At 38.4% G+C, this 6,000-nt stretch overlaps 1 protein-coding gene across 1 annotated transcript in view; it reads right to left on the reverse strand.

Moving 5' to 3' along the window:
- Nucleotides 1-5,575: 5,575 nt before the first annotated feature.
- The window catches only part of pttg1ipb (PTTG1 interacting protein b), a 3,950-nt gene continuing 3,525 nt past the window's right edge, over nucleotides 5,576-6,000 (reverse strand). Inside the window, exon 7 of the mRNA XM_026911934.3 lies at nucleotides 5,576-6,000. This exon is cut by the window's right edge and continues 165 nt beyond it. The gene's annotated coding sequence lies outside the window, so the exon portion shown is untranslated.

Below are 6,000 nucleotides of genomic sequence, written 5' to 3' on the forward strand. Positions count from 1 at the left end.
CAATAGCTCTGAATGTCTCCTCTTGGTTTGAGCCCTGGGTTTCACCTGAAGCCTTTACAGAGACACTTTACAGACTCACTGCAGATAATGTGGCCTCTGTGTGTGTGTGTGTGTGTGTGTGTGTGTGTGGGTCTGATGCTGTTTAACCTGGTGTGTGTGTGTGTGTTTGCTGTTTTAGCATCAAACGCGCTTTTGAGAGCACCCACACAAACACACGCAGGGTACGTGTACAGACACGCTGAGCAGCAACTCTGAGGGGATTCTAAAGAACCAAAGAGAACACCCACACACACACACTCACACACAGTATGCACACACACACACACACACACACACACACACTCACACACAGTATGCACACACACACACACACACACTCGCTTTCTAGGAATAAAACTAACACAGGAAATTACACTAATCATCAATACACGTTAATCATTAAATACCCAAACAAACAACTGGAATATTCAAACTGAGATTTGCTCACAATATTTAATAAAGTAGTTTATAATACAGAATAGAGTGAGTAATATATTTAATAACTGAATTTAAAACTACTACATTTATTACTACTATAATAGATATAAAACCATAAAGTTACTCTAGTATGCTAGCAAGCACCAAACTCAGTGCCTAGCTAGCTGGCTGTAACTGTAAAATGAGTTTAAAATAATAATTTTGAAGGCGGAACTGTGACACGTGGCTAAATTACACATGTATGAAATTTCAACTTTAATAGAATACATTAGAAAAAGAAAAAAAATCACCTACAAAACACTGAGCACAAAACCATTTCTTTCATTTTCAGCATTTCTCTCAAGGGGTTAAACACACACACACACACACAGACACGCACACACACACACAATCACACTCACTCACACACACACACACACAGACACGCACACACACACACAATCACACTCACTCACACACACACACACACACAGAGACACACACAGACACGCACACACACAATCACACTCACTCACACACACAGACACACACAGAGACACACTCACACACACTCACACACACAATCACACTCACTCACACACACACACACACAGAGACACACACACAGACACGCACACACACACTCACACACACACAGAGACACACACACAGACACACACACACACACACACACACACAGACACACACACACACAGACACACACACAGAGACAGTCCTAGCGCTCAATCAGTGGTGCCATCTTATTTCCTTAAAACTTTTTCCTTGTTTTCATAGTATCTTATCAACGCCTAAACACACTCCACAGTGTTAAATCTGTCACAAACTCGTTATGCATGATTACACAGATAATCAAACTGGGACGATAATTCGATAATCAAATTCCTCGTGCTGCGTGGGTTAGGGTTAGACATTAAATATATACACAGGTAAATTTACCTTGTCACTATTTAGGGATGTTCTGTGCCTTACATAGCAAGGTCATGTCCTTTTGCCCAAGGCAGTCTCTTTATTACGACACCACTGTAAGATTTATTTTACTCTTCACTTCACCTCACTGCTAATCAGGATACATTAAAATTACGGCTTAAAGTCACTTGTGTGTGTTTGAACTTTTTCTTAAAGAGTAAGTTATTAATATTAAACATCACTTCAGGTCCTCTCACTGCTCCTATACTGACTTCTCTCGATTTGTACCAGAGTGTGTGATGGAGAAGTCCTCATTAGAGTTTATTTAGCAAAAGTCTGTTTATAACTAGCATTACAACAGACATGCTAACCAAGAAACCAGTGCTAAACAGGTTAATCACAACAATACTGTAGTAAACAGGATAACTCGTAACTAGTCAAAGTACAGCTTGTGTGAACCAACTATGGAGAAAAGACAACATGTGACCAATCAAATACAGAGAAACGGTGAGACATGACCAGTCAAATACAGAGAAATCACAACATGTGACCAATCAAATATGAAATCTGAAGATTTTTATTAAATGAAAATCAGCTAATCTCAGTTTCCTGGTTCATCCATTTCATGTCATGATTCCACCCCTTTATTCTTATGTGACCTGAATATACAATTCCTAAAACACACAAACCCACACTCATGAAACTCTCTCTCTCTCTCTCTCTCTCTCACACACACACTCTTACACACACACACACACTTACACGCACACACACACACAAACACTTACACACACAGATTCCTAAAGCACAAATTGTAGACTTCAGCACTATAATTACAGTAACTGTAGTCAAACATAGTCTACAACACCATTACACACACACACACACACACGTGTATTAAAGAGCTTTCAACACAACAAAGTACACAGTGGAGTCAACTCAAGATCCGTGACATCATCGAGCACACCTGTAAGATGAGCATTGTTTCTATGCACGCTTGCTTGTACAGGTAAATCTCCAACACACACTTAAACCACTGACCTGTTTTAACAAAACAATCAGCCAATCGGCCCAATGCGGCGTGGCGATGTAGCTTACAGCAGGTTCTGGTCGCTGAACTGCTGGATGTCCAGGTGGTGCTCCAAAAACAATGTGGGCTTTATAGATAATTGGACTATCTTTGAGGGCAAGGCTGGCCTGTTAGGGCGGGACGGTGTCCATCCCACTCGGGAAGGTGCTGCTCTCATTTCTTGCAGCATAGCACATAGTCTCAGAACAGGCCTAGTTAATCAGTGACAATCCAGGGCCAAGGCCAGGGAGCAGACAAGCAGGCTAAACCGACCGTCTGCTAGCTGCACTGAATCGTCACTTAGGTTCCACCGTATTGAGACTGTGTCTGTTCCCCGAGCTAAACAAAATTATAGACATACTCAGACAGTTTGTTTTAGTAACCTAATTAACATAAAATTAAACCAAACCGAATGCATAGCCAGCACCGTTGATCTGAAGCTAGGACTGTTTAATATTAGATCTCTTACGGCTAAAGCATTTATTGTTAATGAAATTATTACTGATCAGGAGTTTGATGTACTGTGTTTAACAGAAACGTGGATTAAACCAAACGAGTTTGTAGCATTAAATGAAGCTAGTCCTCCCGGGTAAGTTACATACATCAGCCCCGTCTAACTGGCAAAGGAGGAAGCATCGCAGTCATTTATAATGATAATCTAGGCATCATGCAAAAACCTTGTCATAAATTCAACGCATTTGAAGTTCTTTATTCTAACATAACATACGTAGCCACTAAAAATAAGTCTACCCAGGTGATTCCAGTAATTATTATTTACAGACCCCCAGGGCCATATTCGGAATTCCTTAATTGTTGGAGACTTTAATATTCATTTTGATAAAGATGAAGACCCTCTGAGAACAGCAGTTGTGTCCATTCTAGATTCAGTAGGGGTTAATCAGAATGTAATAGGACCCACCCATAGTGGTGGTCACACTCTTGATTTAATACTAACATTCAGATTAAATATAGAAAATATAGTCTCATGTCCACAGTCTGAAGCTATCTCAGATCATTACCTCATCTCATTTAAAATGTGTATTAATCATAGTATATGCACCTTGCCACGTCACCATGTCAAACGTACGTTCACGTCAACAACTGCACAGAGGCAAACTGTAGAGGCTCAAGCGCGAGTCTGTGATGGACTTCAGGTGAGTCAGTATCAGCTGCTGAAGGACTTCATAAAGACTGCTGTTGCAGCGGCTGGTCTCTAATCCTTCAGTCCTGTGAGCTTGTCCTTTTATGAGCAGAATGTTGGATATTCTGAAGCAGGACTCTGTGTAACTGTACGGAGGTGTTGAAAATGTGGGTGAATACAGGAGCTAGTTCACTTTTAGAAACTAAAGATCGGATGTTTATGCATGTTTATGTATTTACATCAGAGTTGCTACTCCTCATGACTTTAAAAACAGGAAATAATGTCTGAATAAAAACTGATTTATGTTCCGGGAAAACAATAAATGTGTGTAAAGTCACTTAAACGGACAAACCACAAACACAGCGTGTACACATCTTAAAAATACACAACACTGGAAATGTGAGAGTAGAAACCTAATAACATTACTTCACTTTTTTAAATGTAATTTTTATAAAGCATTCTTATGTTTAACTTATTTAAACACTTCAGTCCAGGTGTTAAATGTTTCTGTACAATCAACTTTATTCTATTTTCACCTGCAGCTATAAATCAAAGTATTACATTTTACTATATTTCTATAAAAAAAACACAACAATATATATATATAAAAAAAAGAGTAAAATATTACATGTTTAGTTTCAGATTTATGTTTAGATTATCCATACAGAACTATTTTTCTATAAATCACTACAGCAGTTCAGTCAGTAAGATGTTTATTAAAAAACAGCACCACGTTTCTGACATGGATTAAACACCGCTCTGTCTGTAAACACTGCAGATTCAGCTTTAACGCCACTAAACCCTGACTTTATCCAGGATCATTTCTGAGAATAAGTTGCCATGGTAACTGCTCCGTATATCTGAAACACACACATACACACACACACACACACACACACACACACACACACATATATATATGTTGTCCTACGTCCCTGCTGTGTGGAACAGATGGCAGGTTACAGTTTTTGGTGTTTAAATTATTAATAATTTTTTTAAATCTCAGAAATAATTTCGGAATTGGTGTGTACGTGTCTGTTGCAGTAGGTTTAGCGAGCGGCGCGTCTCTTTATTTTAAACTACATCCGTCCTGTCCAGCCGCCATCAGGTTAATGTGCTCACTATCCTGAAACACACCGGTCAAAGGTCAGAGGTCACACACACATGCGCTGTGGGCTAGTCACTTCCTCTCATGTTAATTAATCTGTAATGTTGGTGAAAATAAAAGCAATAAGGGAGTTCCATCACGCATGTAGTGAGCATATATAGTGCACTATGTAGTTAGTGTCCTAGATCACACCTTATGCACTACATAGTGCACTAGTTAGGCTGTAGTGGAGAATATGAAACCCTACAATGCACTGTGAAAGGTACAGATTACCCACAATGCACTCTGATTTTAGTAGGAACTAGAGAATACATACAGGCTCATTATGTGTAAGCCCATCGCCATGGTTACTGTGGTTATTTTACTACCGCAAACTGTTTGTGACTGTCGCAAATCCCTTCTGTGTTTGTGTGAGTGTGTGTGTGTGAGTGTGTGTGTGTGTGTGTGCGCGCTAACTCAGGCTAATACAAAGCACACTGCACTGTCTGAAGCACTTATATAGCACTTTTAACAATAGACATCTTTACAGATCTCCAGATTTACGGTCGGGTTAGATTTAGGTTTCAGGTTTAGTTTTAAGTTTAGGTTTAGATTTATACGTGACACACACACACATATAAGTGCTTCAGACAGCGCAGTGTGCTTTGTATTGTTATAAAAATAATGTGTATAGACTACATAAAAAATAGAATATATTTATAATAGATAACTATTAATAGATAGATAACTATTATAAATATATTCTATTTTTTATGTAGTCTATACACATTATTTTTATATTTATTCTTTTTATTTTGTGTTGCTGTAGAATCTCTGGACACAACTAGTTTTTATTTCTATAAAATAATAATAATAAACAGACGACACTGTTCAGTTTATTTAAATACAAGTATATTGCAATCAAAGAGTCTTTCAGCAAAAGTATTTAAACTATTGATATTAAAGTGAAATGCAGTGGCCAGAGGCGAGAGGCGTGACATGATCACTTTATAAAAACATTTCAGTAGCAGCTGGAGCTCGAGATCTATTTCAACATTTAACTTTCCTTCTTTACAAAAAGCTTTACTGTACAGATTGTCCTTAAAATGGCTCCTCTGTTTGTTGGCACTTAGTGTGAGATAATAAAAATCTTTAATAATAAAAAAAATTATAATAATAACAATAATAACAACAATAATAATAAAGTCATATAAGAGAAAGTTCTCACTGCTTCAGCAGCAGCAGATCAGCACGCCAGTAGTAAAGGAGTGTGTGTGTGTGTGCGTGAGCGTGGGTGTGTGTGCGTGAGTGTGTGTGAGT

Source organism: Pangasianodon hypophthalmus, chromosome 5, assembly GCF_027358585.1.
Source record: "Pangasianodon hypophthalmus isolate fPanHyp1 chromosome 5, fPanHyp1.pri, whole genome shotgun sequence".
Classification (NCBI taxonomy): Eukaryota; Metazoa; Chordata; class Actinopteri; order Siluriformes; family Pangasiidae; genus Pangasianodon; species Pangasianodon hypophthalmus.